Here is an 18,187-nt window from a genome sequence, read left to right on the forward strand (position 1 = left end):
CGATGAGGAAGGTGAAAGTAGGGCCATCGACTGGGAAGCAAGCATGAAGGAAGAACTCTGGACTTTGGTTTCAAGCTAAACTATTTACTTCTTCTTAAACAATTTATTGCTTTCCATTCCACTGCTTCTGCACAAAGCCAACGAGCTTCAAACTTATTGCTACTTCCACTCTGTGAAGATTCTTGGTCGTCGTAGTAACACGTATCAAGCACCAGTTGAAAGACCCATTCTAGCTTAAAATCAGTCTTCTACACGATTCCTTATTTAGGAGCTTCCTGTGGTGAATTGGGATACCTAAGTATTTGAAAGCTACGGATACACCAAAAAGGTGGGCATATTGAGTCTCGAACTGCTTGCTTTATGCGGCTCAACTATTGCCAGTCAGTACGGATGCATTGGTACTCCGATCCGATATCATAACTTTATTCAATCTCATATCCAGATCCAGATTGGGAGCACGGTCGCGAGTCTGCACCTAAGGTGCCTCGCCTCTCGTGGGGAACGTATTGCATTTTATGCATTCTACCCCGCTTCAATGATTGCTATTGCCCCGCTTTTCTGACTCTTCTCTGCTTCTGAACTTGCCTGCTCTGTTTCTTCAGGTTCAGAGTTAACACCTTCAGGCGATCTTCCAAACTATAATTGTATTTGCCAACTGGAATTCGGGAAGTAGTAGCAACGACGAGATTTCTTGCATTTTAGTACTCGAAAGGATGGATAATTCAATACTGAACTGCCCGAATCAACCTGAATCAAAAAATGATTTCTCGAATTTTAGTATAGAAAGCAGATCGAAAACCCCTATTTAATTAGTTCTTTCGAGTCACTCAATGAAGAGGGAAAGAAAGATCAGGGGAAGAAGCGGGGTAGAGGAATTGGTCAACTCATCAGGCTCATGACCTGAAGACTGCAGGTTCGAATCCTGTCCCCGCCTTATCACACGTCAGACAGATACCCAGGATCCGAGTCCTGATCACCTGTTTTTTAATCCCTGTTGTTATGGAAAGTGTTGCTGTGTCAAATCGAGATTATGTGGGTGTTCAGCTTATTAAGCAATTCGTTCGTCCTCAATAGCTCAGTTCGGTAGAGCGATCGGCTGTTAACTGATTGGTCGTAGGTTCGAATCCTACTTGGGGAAATTTGATTCATTCTTTAATGTAAGAATAAAGAATGGAATTAAAGGGCTTGCTTTGACCCTTAGGAGTAGAGTAGGTAACCCGTTTGCTATCCTTATTTCTATTTCTATTGCATTTTCTATCTCATCGTATCACATTGTGTTCTACGATTCCACTTCGACAAAAGGAAAGAGCATACCTAAGTTCAATAGCTTTACGTCCGCTATCCCGATCATGATTTTCCTACCCTCAGGGGGAAAGTAAAGGCCCTTTCTTACTCGAAAGCCGTTCCAATCAAGGCAAGAGCCAGAAGTAGACCGACTTGTAGATCGGGTAGCAATAGGCTATGACATAGCTCACTTTACCAAGAACATAGGGCGTAAGATCAAGAGGTTCTTCCACCGAAAGATGGGGATCCTGTCTCTCCACAAGGGTTCCCTTTCTATCAAACTGGCCTTGGCGAGTCGCTTTAATTCCACTGGAGGGTTGTAGCTAGACCAATTCTCTACATTGTTATTATTGTCCTCCCGACCGATCGATCACATCCTAAACTCTGTATGTCAAGCTAAGAGTAACCATAGTCTCAGCAAATAGATAGTCTCCTTCCTTTGTTACCGGTCTTCTTATAATGCCGGGCCACACCCAGAAGTTTCCCTAAGTGACATGGCTAATAGGAATATTACAGATTTACTCAGCGTCCATTTTTTATTCCCGTCCATATCTGTTACGGTTTGTTTCCTAGAGCAGCACTTAGGAGCAGTTGGAAAATAAACCACTTTCAACACCCGGGCGCTAAGAGACATAGGATCTTGTAGAATCCGCCAGGCTTGCCTAGCCAAGATAGCCAGATTCTCAATTTCAATGTCTCTAAATCCCATGCCTCCCTTATACTTCGGCATCGTCATCAAGTACGACGAGACCCATGCAGTCTTCCATCCTTTCTACTAAACAGAATTTGACCCTATTTCAGTACCACTTGATAAGCCCGGATCTGTCTGACCAATAGGAGATAGGCAGAAGAACAGCGCTAAGGATAGTTACTGAAAGGCAAGGCTTATATGAATGTGCTTTCTAACAGTCTTAGTCGATTGAAAGAAAGGATTGCTATCCAAGCACGATAATAAGAATATAGATAGAGCCTCTATAACTCGAGCAAATGCCATGAGTGAGACTCTAGGACTTCCAGCGTTCATCCTATTTATGATAAAGCGTGTACTGATGTAGTCGGCGAGCATCCCATGCTAGAGCAGAAGAGGTTCTTTCTAAATCGGAGTATCGGGACTCATTGAACTTCTTGCACATAAGATTCAAATTAGAGTGTTGAATTCAGATACCGTTTTTGGGATCAATCTTCCTTTCGGGTCATATATGGATGTTATCGAGAATGAATACCGCCCTGAGGTAGTGTTGTTTCTCTTTCCAGAGCAGTATAAGAAAATATCGTCGTTACTTTTCAGGTTGCCCGTGGTTGGGCCTGAAGTTGACGGTCGGTATACTCGCCAAGCCTACCACTGTGAGATATGTGCTCTAAATGGGAGGTATGGACAACCGCATGAGATTTATGTAGTGCATGAGTTGTTGTGGGGGAGTCAACCGATCTCTAACCAGATCTAGAAAAAGAGGTAGCTATGGTCGAGTATCCGATCTCTAACCAGCCTTCGGTGCCTCTCGAATAGGATTTGTCGTAGACATGTGCCAATGATGCTTCCTCGTCACATGTTGATACAAGTAAGATTGAGGGTAGAACCTTTCCCCTCGCGCAGTAGCGAATTCTATAAATGGATTGTTCTATTTCTAAATCATTTTAGGAATGAATGAGAATTGTGTATGCATTGTACCTCGCCTTAAAGGTCTATTTTCTCAGAAAAGCGGTTTTAACATATAGAGAATATGTTTTCTAGCACGAGCGAAATGAACATCACTGATCCAATACAAGATCAGACAGATTCAAACACCCGGCAGAAAAAAACCTTCTCTGGACATTGTATTGTAACAAGACTCCCGTCTAACCAATATAGTTCCACTCTTCATGGCAGTCTGCTTGCCGCACTTCTGATGTTAAGATCCTTCAATCTTTTTAAAACAGAGGAGGGGGATGGCTCGTACCACCGCCGGCAACCCAAACTACAGATAAGGAGGTTGCAGCCTTAAATCATAAACAATAATAACGTTGAAAGCAGGCGGACTATCTGCAGTATAGCGATTCTTTATTGTGGCAAACCCTTAGAGAATCAAAGTGGTTTCAAACCGCACCTATAATAGACTACACTATACAACGTCCCGCCCTTAAGTGAAGGATGTGGCATACCTTGATTGGTAATAGCCTACATGCAGGCTGTGTGGAGAGAAGGCTGACGTTAGATGACGACTCTAGTATAGTCTCAGAATACAGAATTCTCGACAAATTACGCCTCGAACTATATGTCCGAATTCCCCCTCAACGAATTATGTGGCACCCTTTAAGAGTATAAATCTCTTGCTTATAAATTCCAGGTGTAAAATAGCTCGTAAATTCATTAGGTAAAACATAGTTTTATAATATGCCCTCTTTCAGTATTGTATAAGGGGTAGTGTTACAGGTATAATCACGTTTGTAGTGATAAAGGTTGCAATCATGATTGCTAGTCCAATCGAAGCCATACGTTCTTTTTGAGCCAGATGCTCCATATCATATTGATTAACCTCAACTATTCGGCAAAAAGGTTCACAAGAAGGTTTATAATTGTTATAAACTATCTCCACGACATCTTTAGTCATCCAGTATGTGATTTTATTATAACCCTCTACTAGGGAACTATAATGTTTGAATGGCTCGAACAAGTGGAGCTTCGTATCCTCTAGTGGTAGAGTAAGTGGATCTTGTGCACTAAATTTGTACCAAACAACTACCCCAATCCCTAATAAAATGAGGATATGGAAAGTGCAGAAACTACCCCCCTCGAATTTATGTGCATATGCCCTTGTTGTAACTTGAACTAATAGTCTTGTGTACCCTTCAGCAAATAGGGATTTCACCCCAGAACCATAATATGTGTTATGGATCTCATTCCACGACAGAGTTAACTTGTTTATACTCACTAAACCTAAAGAATTCATTATTCTATTCAAATTATTAACCGAATAATACCTATTTCTAATGGTAGACCACGGAATGGTCGAAGATGCAGGCCAATTTGCAAAAAAGGCAGGGTTTTGTCAAACAATAACGATTTCTTAGGCGCCTTTACTATGCGAGTATTCGGTCTATCAAAAACAGTGTAATCAAAAGCACTTCCAGCTACGCGATGACTGATATCAAACCGGTATTTAGTAAAATACTCCCCTAAATACAGATAGATTATATAAGCTATCACGATTTCAGTTTCATATAGAGCAGCCCAACCTTGTATAGCACCTCCGAGAGCACACAATAAATCGATTAACGAAGCCCATGTCGCACTAATATCGACGATTTGATAATGTTTCAGAGCAGATATACATTGACAGCTAATTCTGTGGATTAAACTGTTGATCTTTGAACAACGACCGAAGATATTATTCATCTTCCCTAATGAAGTAGCGGAAGTATCTGACCCAGTTGAACCGTCATCACCACCGTCTGCCCCCGATCCAAGGACGATTCCTATAGCAATCAAATCCTCTTTACTAATTATAGCAAAACCTTTACCCTTTTCACTAGAAGTCGATTTGATCTCCATCTCTACTTCTTCTATGTCATCTCGCTTATTAGACGCTGAATGATTACTATCAATAATATATACCTCATCATTAGATATTGAATCTATATTATTCACATCGTAAGCGATTAATAACTTGAATATCCACCGCTAAAAAGGGGATAAAATGAAGGAAACGAAAGCGAAATGACTCAAAAACTGTCTCCCCACTCTGTTTATGAGACCCATATACCTACGACGAATACTCAACCACCACTATATAAGAAAACACCTCTTTCTGCTTCTGGTAGTTATGCCAGGTATTTCAGAAATCTACTTATTGATAATAGGAGAGTTTATGAACCGTATAAGATGATACAAGAAATGGGGGCATTTAATGATTTCAACGGTTGGCTGAAGAAACTAAGCATGGCTAAACCGAAGTGCTGCGGCGTGGAGATTTCTAGTGCGTCACACTCGTTATCTTTGAGTGGGTATAGTGGTTATGAACGAAAATTCATTAGGTTTATGAAGGAGCATAATCACGATTTCATTTATAAGACTAGCTGTTTCGATTACACTGAAAGGGCAAATCCTCATCTAGGAAATCCTGATGTCGTGAGGGAAATCAATTTTAATGAGAGAAAGTCTTGGCAGGAATTCGGGCGGAACCCAACATTTATATGGCATATGGCATATTTGAATCATCTCATGTGTTTAAGAACGATGAAGGAAATATTTTGGGATAAAGGAGTCTTTGATCGTCGTATTCCTGAATATAACACAGCGATACAACACTTGCATAACGAACTATCACACCAATTGCACTGGTTCCGGACGCATAGGGGTATCAATGCTCTAGCGATGAAGACTAAAGCCCTTGTCATAATGGATAATACGTCTGTGGGTTACAGATACGTGTATGGGAATCTACTCGCAAGTGTCCAGTTAGGCTGTTGTGGGACTATGACATTGTTGAGTATCACACAAGGTGATGCTGCGATTCAGGGATGGGTAATTTCATGGAAATTATGAGAAATTCTGAACCATTTCTAGGGTGGGCGACGGGTGGATCGTTATTAATTTCGTGGGAGAATATGCATTCAGATCTTATGGATCCTCCCACTGTAGGGGATGACATTCCTCATATCATATACGACAAAAACATCAACGACGGCCCCTTTGATGGCGGGATCGAAGATGGGGAGGGAGGCATACCTCTCCCTCCAGCAGCAGATGGTGGGGGTGAGGGTCCCGTGCCCGATAGCAATAGTAATAATGTGGGTTGGGGGAGTATTCTCATCGGATTTGGTCTAATAATTGGTGGAGTATGCATTGGGACTGGTGTAGTTCCTCCAGACCTAAATCTCTCAGAAATTCTCAGCAACATATTGAAAGGAGGGAACGAATAATAAAATGATTATGAGGCAAAAACAGATGAGGATGCAGTTTCAAATTCAATCAATTAAGATAGGTATTTCAGGAATAATTAGTATGGGAATGGATGGAAGCAATTCTAGAGTTTCTGATATCTTATATAGCATAAATAGGAATGGTAGAAGGAGCTACTGTATATACCTGAATAGTAGACCCGCATATCGGTTAGCGTCAACAGTAGAGACAATGTATAATAGCGACCCAAAGGGATGGGAGAGTCGGGGAGTCCTCCGTTTCCGTATGGAGCACGCCGTTAAAGCAATTTTAGCTAATCGTTATGTGTTATCAAACATAGAGTGTTGTTCTCTAACAAAAATTCCTCACGCCTTCGAGGCTCTCCTCCATGGTGAATATAGACGAGGGTATTCACACCAATATTATGATGCAGAAACCCAAACTACTAATGTTTGGAGAGCGGGGTGCGGCGTAGATTTAATAGTATTGATGGCACTATCAAAACGTCTATTGGAATTGATAGGTCACCCGCACAACGTTTACGAGTTAGAAGATCTTGAGGAAGCTCACTATTCTTATATTAGTAAGATGTCAACGAATGTAAGAAGAGTGTACAAGATCGACTTCTCATTATGGAATGTGAAGAAGTATACTCTTCAGAAAGTTGTGTTAAGCTATGTAGATGGGTTGAGTAGCATGGAAGAAGCGCTGATCGGAATGTTGTTAAACAACCCCTTTTACTATCAGGATAAAGGGTGGGATGCGTCATGGGAGTATGTCCCAGAGATAGGAGAAATCTCTCGGGTGCTATTTCACGTTTACTTGAGGGCGCAATTTGACTCGAAGATATGGAAGGCATATCCAGGAGTTAGTTACTCACGGTTGGGTAGCGAAGTGATTATAGTAATCAAGGATGAAACATATATCGATCTGGAATCGTTGTTAGAAGATGTAGGTATTCCTGGGAAAATCGACTATCTCGATGAGGAGAATAGTACAACCCCTTGTCTGGTTTGTACCCCACATGAAAGAAAAGTCATCGTTTTAGCGGATGGGTGTATTGAAGTGGAGAACAGCGAGGATTATCTGTGATAGAAGGCTTCGTTACAATCCTAGCTATGCCATAGGGGTAAATAGCAATGTCGCACGTGTTTTTGCTGTTGTTAGATCCACGGCATAGATCTAAAAGATGGCTCCACATACACAGAGGGTGGTATACCACTTCGTAAATAGAAGAAAGAATGGGAAGATTTGAGACGAACCACATTTCCAAGAGATTGATGTCTACTCCGTGTCCTGTAACCTCGAATCTAGTGGAAAAAGAAAAAGCTAGTTCCACTTCAACGCTGTTATCTGCATCGGGCGATACTCCTTCAACGAGAGTGAGTCGCTTAACACGGAACCACTTTCAGAAGCTATATTGAGTTCGAGTTTTGATAGTTGCGAAGATCCGAGTTTGGCTACTTACGAAGAAGGGGAGACTACCCTATTCCTACCCCCACAGACAGACTAGCTAAGCGTGGTAGTTGAGTGAACAGGCTATCAAGAGATTTATGCCCTCTATCTGATAGTGGTAAATAGAAGCCGTAGGAATTTCCCCATCTATATACATTCGAACCGCTCTTCGTCATATTTCACTCTTCTAGAGGATAAAATACAACGATTTACTCACCCTATTCAGACAGTACCTAAACATGGAAGAGAGGGTCGACGATGCCTTCCCGTCAACATCCTGCAGCAATCGGCATAACGTCAAACAAGTGTTGTCGATTTGGCAGCGCTCGCTCGTAGGAAGCAAAAACGATCGCGTGCCTCATCCTTTGTCATGACTCTATTCCTAGGTCAAGGGCAAAACGAACCCTATGAGGACATAAGCACAAACCGACTTACCTGGGAGTGTATAAAACCGGGCCCCCGTTTTACACCATAACTCGAGTACCCGATAAATGGAAGGGATAACCTTCCTATGTCAGATGGAGTGTATAGTTGACGGGAGGTTGGAGGGCTTGTTAGCACGCCTAGTGTACGGCCTTGTTGAGAAAGGTATAGATCGCCCCTTATGATCTTTACGGTTACATGTTGACATCACCATTCACAATGTTATTATATATCTTTACCGGATAACTCTTACGGGCGAGGGCATTATTGATTTCAACCTAATAGGGCTACTCTAAAACCTACCGATTTATCATTTATCCTGCTCGACGATCAAAGACACATTAAAAACCTCTCAATAAATCCCTTCTTAATACGAAAAAGAAAAAGGGGTGATGATGTGAGGGAAACGATAAAGGATGAGAGAAACGCATGTAGGATTAGGTTACAACCTACATATAGACCCTATACAGAGCTGTGCATTCATAATAATAATGTGGTTTACAAGGACTGCGCTCCTATCACCTTCATGCAGAGAGTCAGCGTACCAAAGACATAACTAGCAATACACTAAAAATCAATTACGGTTGTTTAGTTAGCGATCCTACTATCAATCAGATGTATTTGACTCGATTGACGAATTCGCTACTTCGACCTCCCCCCCTTCAACTTCTTGACACGAACAAGAATAAGTTTTCAGGATGTTGCTAACCGTGAAATTAGGTGTTTTCATTTCTGCAAAGTTTTCCTTATAAAAGAGGTCCATCTGGAAATTCATCCAATAGCGTTCTTGCGCTTTTTGCATTATAGCTGCGTACAGCATAATATCATGCATCATATAGTTCACATATTCCTGTTTTTTCTCTACTAGATTGTGTATTGACATCGTCTCGGTGTTACAAGCTTTAGAACTGTGTTGTCGGCAAAACATATCAAGCAACTCATCTTCCTGGATATAACATAAAAGATCATTAAAGTCCCACACTTTGAAAAGTAATCAGTTATTAACTGCTGAATACACCCTCATATTGGAGATATTATTATATCTCGTAAGCGTTGAACATTTGAACTCATGTTTATGATGTATCAAACAATTCCTTAGTATACGATAACTATCATCTCTATCGAAATTCGTTAAATAAACGTGAATACTCCTTCTTTCATTTTTCACTCTCCTAGTTAAACCGGTCAACAAACTATATACTAACCATCTACCTCCCTCGGTTAGACACTTAGCGAGAAGAGTTGAGTCATTAGCGGAAGAAAACATATGACTATCCTTCAAAACAGATACTTGATTACCTCTAACCTTCATAACAGTTGAGTAGTCAGTGGAAAACATATGATTATCCTTCAAAGCTAGAGGTTGATTAGCTCTAACCATAACGAACGCACCTGAATATGGTATCTTAAACTGCTGATATCTATCTCTATATAAAAGTGTAAGCATATTAACAACAATGACTGGTTTGAGAGTTGGAACGTCCAGGAGCTGTATTGGTTTTCATCTCTTTAACTACTAACTCTATTTCCTCCATAGTGAAAGGCTTAGTCAACTCTTCATTGTCTAGTTCTGATAGCATGTGCTCTGTTGACCAAGGGGCTTCCACCAAGAGATATGTCCCCCCTGTCCTCTGAACCAAATAGTCTCTTATAGTAACTAGAAATGTGTTCTTGCAACTCTTTCTCATATTGTATAACATTTCCTTCATGTTCCAAAGAAGCAATATTACATTTTATGTGTCTTCCATTGGCAGCACTATGGAAGAATGAAGTATTTGCATCTCCCTCAAGTAACCACTGACAAACTGACTGACAATGTGGACTGCATGAGCAATGTCAGGCCGGGTCACAGTGAGGTACACAAGGCTTCCTACAAGATGAGGATAGCGAGTGGTATCCCTCAAGAGGAGTACCATCACTAGGGCGCAATTGGAGATGGAGCTCCATGGGTGTAGCGGCAGTGTGTGTATCAGTAAGACCTGAGCGTGAGATCAAATCCTGAGTATAGCGATGCTGAGAGAGATAGTAACCATCATTAGTTTGATCAACCTCAATTCCCAGAAAATAATTGAGAGAAAATCAATCTGACATCTTGAATTGCTCACTCAACTTTTTCTTCACAAAAGCAATGTACTTCTGATCATCTCCAGTGATCAACATATCATCAACATAGAGAAGAAGCAAGGTACGACCGCGGTCAGATGTATGAGTGAAAAGTGCAGGGTCATGCTCACTAGAAGAGAAACCAGCAGCTTGAACCACAGAGCTGAACCGCTCAAACCAAGCACGAGGTGGTTGCTTTTTTCCCATAGAGGGCCTTTCGAAGGCGACAAACATGACCATCAGGAACTTCAATACCCAGAGGTGGCTGCATATAGAAAAAACTCATGTAGATCACCATGAAGGAAAGCATTTTTTACATCCATTTGAGAGATTTGCCAAGATCGAGCTGCAGCCACAGCAATCAGAGTACGAACAGAAATTGGAACAACGCAACCGTACTATCTATTTACGAGAATTTGATTGCTGACAACACGACAACATCACGCTTCTCTTTCTTATTCTTATTTATATAACTGTCACTTTACCGGGCCGGAAAAGTGACACCGTCACGTCTCAGGGTCGTATGCCTGGAACAAGAAGGGTCGTCGTACAATTTCGGCGATTACAAAAAAGAAGGAGGCGAGCTCCCTATCCCTCTTTGTCTTTCCACTTCCCTCGTTCAGGAACAAACACTTCGCCAAATTCTTTTGAGTCCCGGCCCGGTTTTTCCCCACTAACCAATTACGTTACGACCACTGAACAAACTTGGTTGACGAACATGGTTTATGCGCCGCTAATCTAGCGGCTTGTCGAGCATTTGACAAACTCACACCATCCATTTCAAATGGGATTTGTCCCGTGGACACACGAGCAATCCAACCCGTCGGATTTCCTTTTCCTCTTCCCATTCGAACTTCTGCGGGTTTCCCCGTAATAGGAAGATCTGCGAGAACTCTTACCCATATCTTACAATTTCTTCAGAATTGTCCGCTCATAGCACGATGGAATTGTCCGATTGTAGCCCGACGCGCTGCTTCAATGGCTCGATATGAAAGACGACCAGCTCTACAACTTTTGGTGCCATATCTTCCAAAACCAAGTTGTGTACCATCCGGTTCGCGACCCCTACTACATCTGCATTTAAAATATTTACTATATTTCGTACGTTTCGGATATAGCACGTCCCTTCTTATTTTGACTATATGAGATCCGCACTTTGACACCTGAAATTCCGTTATGAGTAGATACTTCTGCAGGAGCATAATCGATTTTCTGGTTAAATACATTACAAGATGTTTTTCCATACTTTCCGCATTCAGTTCTAGCTATTTCCGCACCCCCTAATCGACCAGAACAACAAATAGTATCCCCTCCACCCCTTTTGGCATTATTAATGGAATATCCTTCACTATTTTACTAAAAATGGAACGAAATGAGATTGGATTGTTCCGCAGTTGAAAAGAGATGTCTTGAGCAATCAGAGAAGCACTTTGATAAACAGATTTGATCTTTACCGACTCAATTAAGGTATTAGTGTTTGTTCTATTAGACAAAAAAGATCGCATTTTTAGCACTTCGTTCAAATCAGAGTTGTACCCATACGGAATTATCCTCTTTCTTAGTATGATCTCTATCATCATCTCTATTCCCTTTATCAATTTTCCTATCCTACCTAGGTCTATGAATTTCTCTATCAATTCCATTACCTTATCCTTACCCATGAGGTTCCTACATTTGATCCTAAATTGAGCTAGGAGTTGTTTCCGGGCTTACTCAAAAAAAGGGTTATTATACACCCCAACCCCATCCCTTGGAAAAAAGAAGGTAGCACCGAAGAAAGGAAAGAGCGATATGGTGGTTTTTGTTGTTCCCGCGAAGCGAAGATCATTCGCTTGGCGAATGAAGTGGATCAACCTCTTTTTGGCTCGGGCCAAACACTTTTTATCGCTGGTAGAGCTTTCTAAAAAAAAGCGATGCGAGAGCGTATTCTCTTATCTAAGCTTCCTCCCTTCGCTCCCCCCATCGTAGATGGTTCAGCCACACCCGGTGCCACGAAATGATTGAGAACTAGGACGGGGTCAAAATGCATTTTATTCTTAGTATTAAAAAAGTATTGCATGACCGAATAATTCAAGGAGGGGCGCACAGCGGGGAGGGTCCTTTTTAGTAGATGACTCGTCGGGCCGTCAGAGCGGGACTTCTTTGGTAAAAATAACTGGATTCTATTCCTTTTTAGTAAGGAGGCGGCATTTCCCATAAGGAAAGGTATGTCATTTACAACCCCGGCGTATTGAGGCCGCTTGAAGGCCCCGCTCACCCGAAGTGATTTATCCAAATTCTTCTTTCTCGATGGTGATCGGTCATGGTATCCATAACGTTGCATCTTTTTCGGCCAAATCCGGATTTCGTTTTGCTTCTCCCGGTCGATCGACTCGACTCTTTTCCCTGCCCCCTGGCCTCTCACTTCGTTTCGTTCTTCCTCTGTACCCTCGCTTGAATGAAGACACCCGATCGGCCCGACTTTCCCAAATGTCGGCCACCAGCCCTTTTCCTGTAGTACGGGTCTTGATTTCTTGTCTTGTTTTCGTTTTAGTCGTGGTGATCGCCCGGGAAGAAAGAAATGAATGAATGTCCTTTTGGGAAAATGTAGAATAATACACCTACCGAGACGAAAGCCAAGGGCGAGTTTCGTAGGTGGACGTATCGAACTAAAATAAGATCTAAGATTGACATGGGTTACCGGCTTTCATGCAGGGGCTCTTCGGATCAAATACATGAGCAAGATATGCGGAAGATGGGGGGGCTTGCCTCCTCCTTTCCTTTGACCTATGCCATGATGCTCATGGGCAGCTTATCTCTTATTGGATTTCCTTTTCTAACAGGATTTTATTCTAAAGATGTGATCTTAGAGCTCGCTTACACAAAGTATACCATCAGTGGGAACTTTGCTTTCTGGTTGGGAAGTGTCTCTGTCCTTTTCACTTCTTATTACTCCTTTCGTTTACTATTTCTAACATTTCTAGTACCAACTAATTCATTCGGGCGAGACAGATTACGATGTCATGATGCGCCCATTCCTATGGCCATTCCTTTAATACTTTTGGCTCTCGGGAGTCTCTTTGTAGGATACTTGGCCAAAGTGTGACCTGTTAGCCCATAAGTCAGTACTGTGTAGCCCACGTATGGTATGCCATTTTGAATGATGGACAAATCATGGGTGTCGGCGGTCTAGTCAGAGCATTTTGGAGCGCCTGAGCGGGCAAAGTAGGTTGACCCATCCCGAGGGGGAGGGAACAAACGGGCAATTGAACACCATAGGGCACAAACGAATCGCCAGTAACGACCTGTATATATCAGGAAAGAGGTGCTACTCCGACCCGGAATCCTGCGTGATGGTTGGTCACCTTACCAATAATCTTCTTAATGTTGGAGAAAATGAGGATCATTGACTTAAATTGGAATTGATACCTAGACTACTTGGTTCTAGCTTGCCACCCCAGAAGGCAACGTATACACAAGTATAGACTATAGGTAACACTGTAGGGTACAGCCTTGGGTAGTCTTAGGGTTTTCCAAGATATGATATGATCGGGTTATTTATTAGAATTGGAAATAGCTAGACCAATAAGTAGGCTTTAAAAGGACGAATAAAGTAGGCCTTCTAACTCAAAGTACTCCAGCTTAAGGAAAGACATGCAACATTGGTGATCAACGTATGGAATTTCCGCTATTCCGTTCCGGGAAAACACTTGTTTTTTCACGTTTTTCCTTCGCTGTTCTTTCCTGGATTTTTTGTTGATGATTCTTCCCCTTAAAAAAAGCTTTTCCCTATAAAAAATATGTGGCCCTTTTCTTTCCCGAAAAGGCATTCATTGTTCGTTCTGTGCCAGGAACCAGATTTGAACTGGTGACACGAGGATTTTCAATCCTCTGCTCTACCAACTGAGCTATCCTGACTATTTATTGTGCATCATCCTAGTAGAGTACTTGTATCTATGTCAATTAAAGGGACTAAAAAAGAAAAAGTATTCTCAAATTGGACTTAGTAAATATCAGGATAATGATATGGATTGTGAATGACTTACTTAATAATAGGGATTACTTGCCTATACTATAATATGTTCATTTGTATGAATGGGATAAGATCCAAAGAAGTCAGTTCGGATCCGTTTGTGAAAGAGTAGAATAAGAAAGATAGTGAATCTTGTTTGAACCATTAATGAAAAATAGAGGTTGGTACAATAGTTAGGAAGTAAAATGGGCTTTTTATTGGGGATAGAGGGACTTGACTTGAACCCTCACGATTTAGAAAGTCGACGGATTTTCCTCTTACTAGAAATTTCATCGTGGTCGGTAACGTTGGTGAATTAACAGAAACGGAAAGAGAGGGATTTGAACCCTCGGTAAACAAAAGCCTACATAGCAGTTCCAATGCTACGCCTTGAACCACTCGGCCATCTCTCCTACATAATCTTATTATTGACCAGAAACTGAGTGAATAGCGAGTTTTCGTATCACTAAAGTACAGGTACAACCGATCACAGGTTCCATAGGGAGTTTGACTTCCTTTCCAATTTCATATTTCTCAGCAACAACTTCTCTCATCCCCACGGATCTATTCAAAATTCTAGAATCGTCCCATGTTTCTATTTCGATTGTATGGCGTGGCGTATACACGTTATGCAAACAGAACGTATGGTTACTTTACTCTATTTTCTCATGGCTTGTTAAACCTTTCTTTTTTCTTTTTGGATCATAACCAAATAAAAACTTCTCGAGTTATCAGAATCCATAGTCAAATTCAGTCCTTGGTTATTCAAGTTAGATGAAATAGTAATAGTTTGGCTCACATTGGTATACTACGAAATCCAATCTGATTCAAATATTGAATATCTCTCCTTGTCGGGACAATTTAAGCAGAATAAAATATCTATTATCGATTTTTTAGAATCGAATTAGTCTGTTTTTTTGCTATTTCGTACTGTATAATTCCTTTGTTTATGGGATCATTTTCCCCGAGGGTTTCCAATCAATGGGGGCGTAGTATAGGTAGTTAGAGAGTGTAGGCTCCCCTAGCTTGAATTCTTTTTACCCATTCTTTGAGAGTGATAGGTTTGATTTTTCCGTACCGTAATAGAAGAGCTCAGAAGAAAGACCTAATTATATAAAAACACGACCATTCAAGCTAAAGATCAGAGGATCCATAATAGGACTCTCATAGACTTGCCGGGAAATAGAAAATTTGGAATCGGCTTTTCTTTTGCGCTAAAAAAAACTTGAGGCCTTTTCCCTTATTATATGGCATATCCATACTTTAATAACCTAGTGCCTGATCGATTGAAAGCAATATTTACTGTCAGATAGAGAGATGCTGATAGGAAAAAGGATGGTATTTACTTATTCACAAGAATATATAGAAAGGGAAAAGCTTAATAGCCACTATTGATCCCCTGAACAGAGCACATGATTCGGGATCAGGTGCGATGTGAAGAGGTAGCCTAGCCTTTTATGAGAGTCAATTGGGAAGTGGAAAGGCAAAACCATTAGTTTAAGTTCCCGGCTTTAGTCCTCTGTGAAGTTCAGTCAACCATTTGAGTCAATTTGGAGTAAATAGTAAGACTTCGGATCGCACCATTCATAATGTTGCATCTCAATACTTGGCATCTTTTTCCCACTGCTGTCTCAGAAATTCGCCTTGGTTTCACCGGAATTCATTTATTTCGTTCATTAATTCGTTCTGATAGCTACGCAGAGGTCTTTCCTTACGACTCCCGTGCTTAATACGAAAAGCGGTTCTTGTGTGAAAAGTGCCAACTGACTATCTCCTTATTTTCTGATTGTTCTTCCGATAGGAATATTCCCTTGATCAGCTAACCTGGCCCAAGCATAACAATAGTGCATTTCCCCTTGATGCTACGATTTACATATCTTCTACCTCTGCTACTTCTGTTCAGGAAGGTTAGTTTAGGCACTCCATCCCTGAGGGCTGCATCAGCTTATCTTTCTAGAAATCCCAGCTATAAGCTAGATCGGTATAAATAGGGCATTAAGCAGCAATAACAGAGATAGCATCCATGAGTTTTTTAATCCATCCTTTAGCATCGCCTGACTCGGACAAGGTGTTTCCTTCCTTCGCAATACCCGGCCAGGGCAATGTAGCTATCCCAATAAGATATGAAAGCTGGGCCACACCTGAGCAAGGAACTTATACATAGAAGTAACAGTAAATGTGCAAGATTTGGACCACTGCCATTTCCTTAAACCATCAATCAACAAATTGAAATAGAGATATCGGTATCTTCCAATCTGCCACAAGGATCTAGTCGCCAGTATCTTTGCCTTCTTCCCAACTTATCCCAGCATTCCTTGTAAGCGTTGCTATCACTATTTCTCCCTCCGGTGGCCTTGAGGCGTCTCGATCAATCGGTGTATCCGCCACAGGACACACCTCCTTCTCTCAACCATCCGAACAAGAAGATTTTAGCACTAACCCTCCTGCAGCTTTCTTTCCGACCGAAGTACCGCTTTTCTTTGCACTACTTTCGAACCGTATCAGGAACAAGAGCTTATGCGTTGCTTTCTTTTCGCAGTACCCGGCCCCAGGGGTCATTACTTGATGAAGAGTGCTTCCCCTTTGAGCACCTTATCTTGGCCATCAATATAATTAATCCATCCTGCCTGTCTAGATATTGCTGTTAATACACAGGTTGATTGTATGACTATGGCATAGTGAGTTCTGGCTCCTAGCTGACATACTGAATACAGCATCGAAGCGGGTCTATCTTATTCCGATGTAACGATTCCATTGAATATTGTGATAGCATCCTTGATTTCAGCTAGCTATTCTCAGTGATATGCTTGCTCCTCTTGGATTTCATTCCATGATAAGTATGTATTGGAAGTTGGAATGCCTAAAGTATTGGTGCATTAGGGTCCTCTTAAGCCTTGTTTCCTTCTTGATCTTACCTTTCCGTTGCTATCACTCGCTCTAGCCTCTCCTGGCCAGAGCTCCCTCTATCAACAACACCCTCACGCGATTGATTCCCTGGATAAGTATGGCTCATATAAGGTATCCTGATCATAGTAATTGTATCATATCTCCTTCTCCTATTGATCTTACCATCCCTCGAGTCCAAGTCTCGGGATGGCGCTTATTAAGGTCCTGTTTCCCCTTGACAGGATCTTCCAGTTCTAGTATCCCTGAAGAGCATTTCCTAGTATGTATTTACTAACCTTAAACGATAGGAGCCGTATTTAGATAGATATCCTATAAATCTATTGATTTTCATTAGCTTGTAAATTCCTTGTGTGAAATAACTCTAAAATTCATTGTGCTAAACTTGTATCTATGCAGTACTGTTTAATGTGGAAGAAGTGTTTTTGTTACTAACAACATAGAAACCATGATACCAGTGCATAAGCATGAAAAACGCACTTTGTGATCAGATTGATCAAGGTTGTAGTCATTCGAATTTACTACTTCATTAAATGATGGCTGTTTAAAGGTGTCTACCATAGTTCGTTTGGACAATGTCCTTAGTAATCAGGTATGTGACCTTCTTATAACCCACGACATTGGCATGATAGGTGTTAAATACATCCAGTGATGGTGGAGCTAAATCAGCAGGTTTTATATATGGATCCCAGGGTATATATTTATACCAGACAGTACAAAATAACCCTGCGTATACTAGAAAAGCAAAATAACCGTACACATACGACTTAGAATTCTCATCATAAAATGGTATTACTACTTCAACCAACTTGTTTATGATTTCACGTTTCAAAAGGGATTTCAAACCAAGACCGCTATGTGAGAATCGCTGAATAACGTCAAAAGTATCCCTTAAGTAAATATTATCGATAAAAAACAAACCTAGCGAATCATTTATTTCTTTAAACTTATCAAATATATACATTTATATTGTCGCCAGCCTACCTGAGCGTGGAACAAATATTTTATATATACATATTCCATAACTAGAGTTCCATAATTGTGAAACGTGGTATATGGTCATACGCTAACTCCTATTTGAAAGTCGTGTGGCTCTCTAACAAACATGGAAAACAAACCTATCCTCGGCATCCAACTATTATAAAAGA

The 18,187-nt window shown here is 41.1% G+C and overlaps 3 non-coding genes across 3 annotated transcripts; 2 read left to right on the plus strand and 1 right to left on the minus strand.

Annotated features, from left to right (window-relative positions):
- Positions 1 to 860: 860 nt before the first annotated feature.
- TRNAM-CAU (transfer RNA methionine (anticodon CAU)) lies at positions 861 to 934 on the plus strand. The gene has a single exon. It is a non-coding gene; the product is annotated as a tRNA-Met (tRNA).
- A 130-nt stretch (positions 935 to 1,064) lies between these two features.
- TRNAN-GUU (transfer RNA asparagine (anticodon GUU)) lies at positions 1,065 to 1,138 on the plus strand. Its single transcript has one exon. It is a non-coding gene; the product is annotated as a tRNA-Asn (tRNA).
- A 13,323-nt stretch (positions 1,139 to 14,461) lies between these two features.
- On the minus strand, positions 14,462 to 14,548 carry TRNAS-GGA (transfer RNA serine (anticodon GGA)). The gene has a single exon. It is a non-coding gene; the product is annotated as a tRNA-Ser (tRNA).
- Between the last annotated feature and the right edge of the window lie 3,639 nt (positions 14,549 to 18,187).

The sequence above is a fragment of the Triticum urartu genome, chromosome 7A (assembly GCF_056163025.1).
Source record: "Triticum urartu cultivar PI428250 chromosome 7A, HENAU_Tu73, whole genome shotgun sequence".
In the NCBI taxonomy this organism is placed as follows: Eukaryota; Viridiplantae; Streptophyta; class Magnoliopsida; order Poales; family Poaceae; genus Triticum; species Triticum urartu.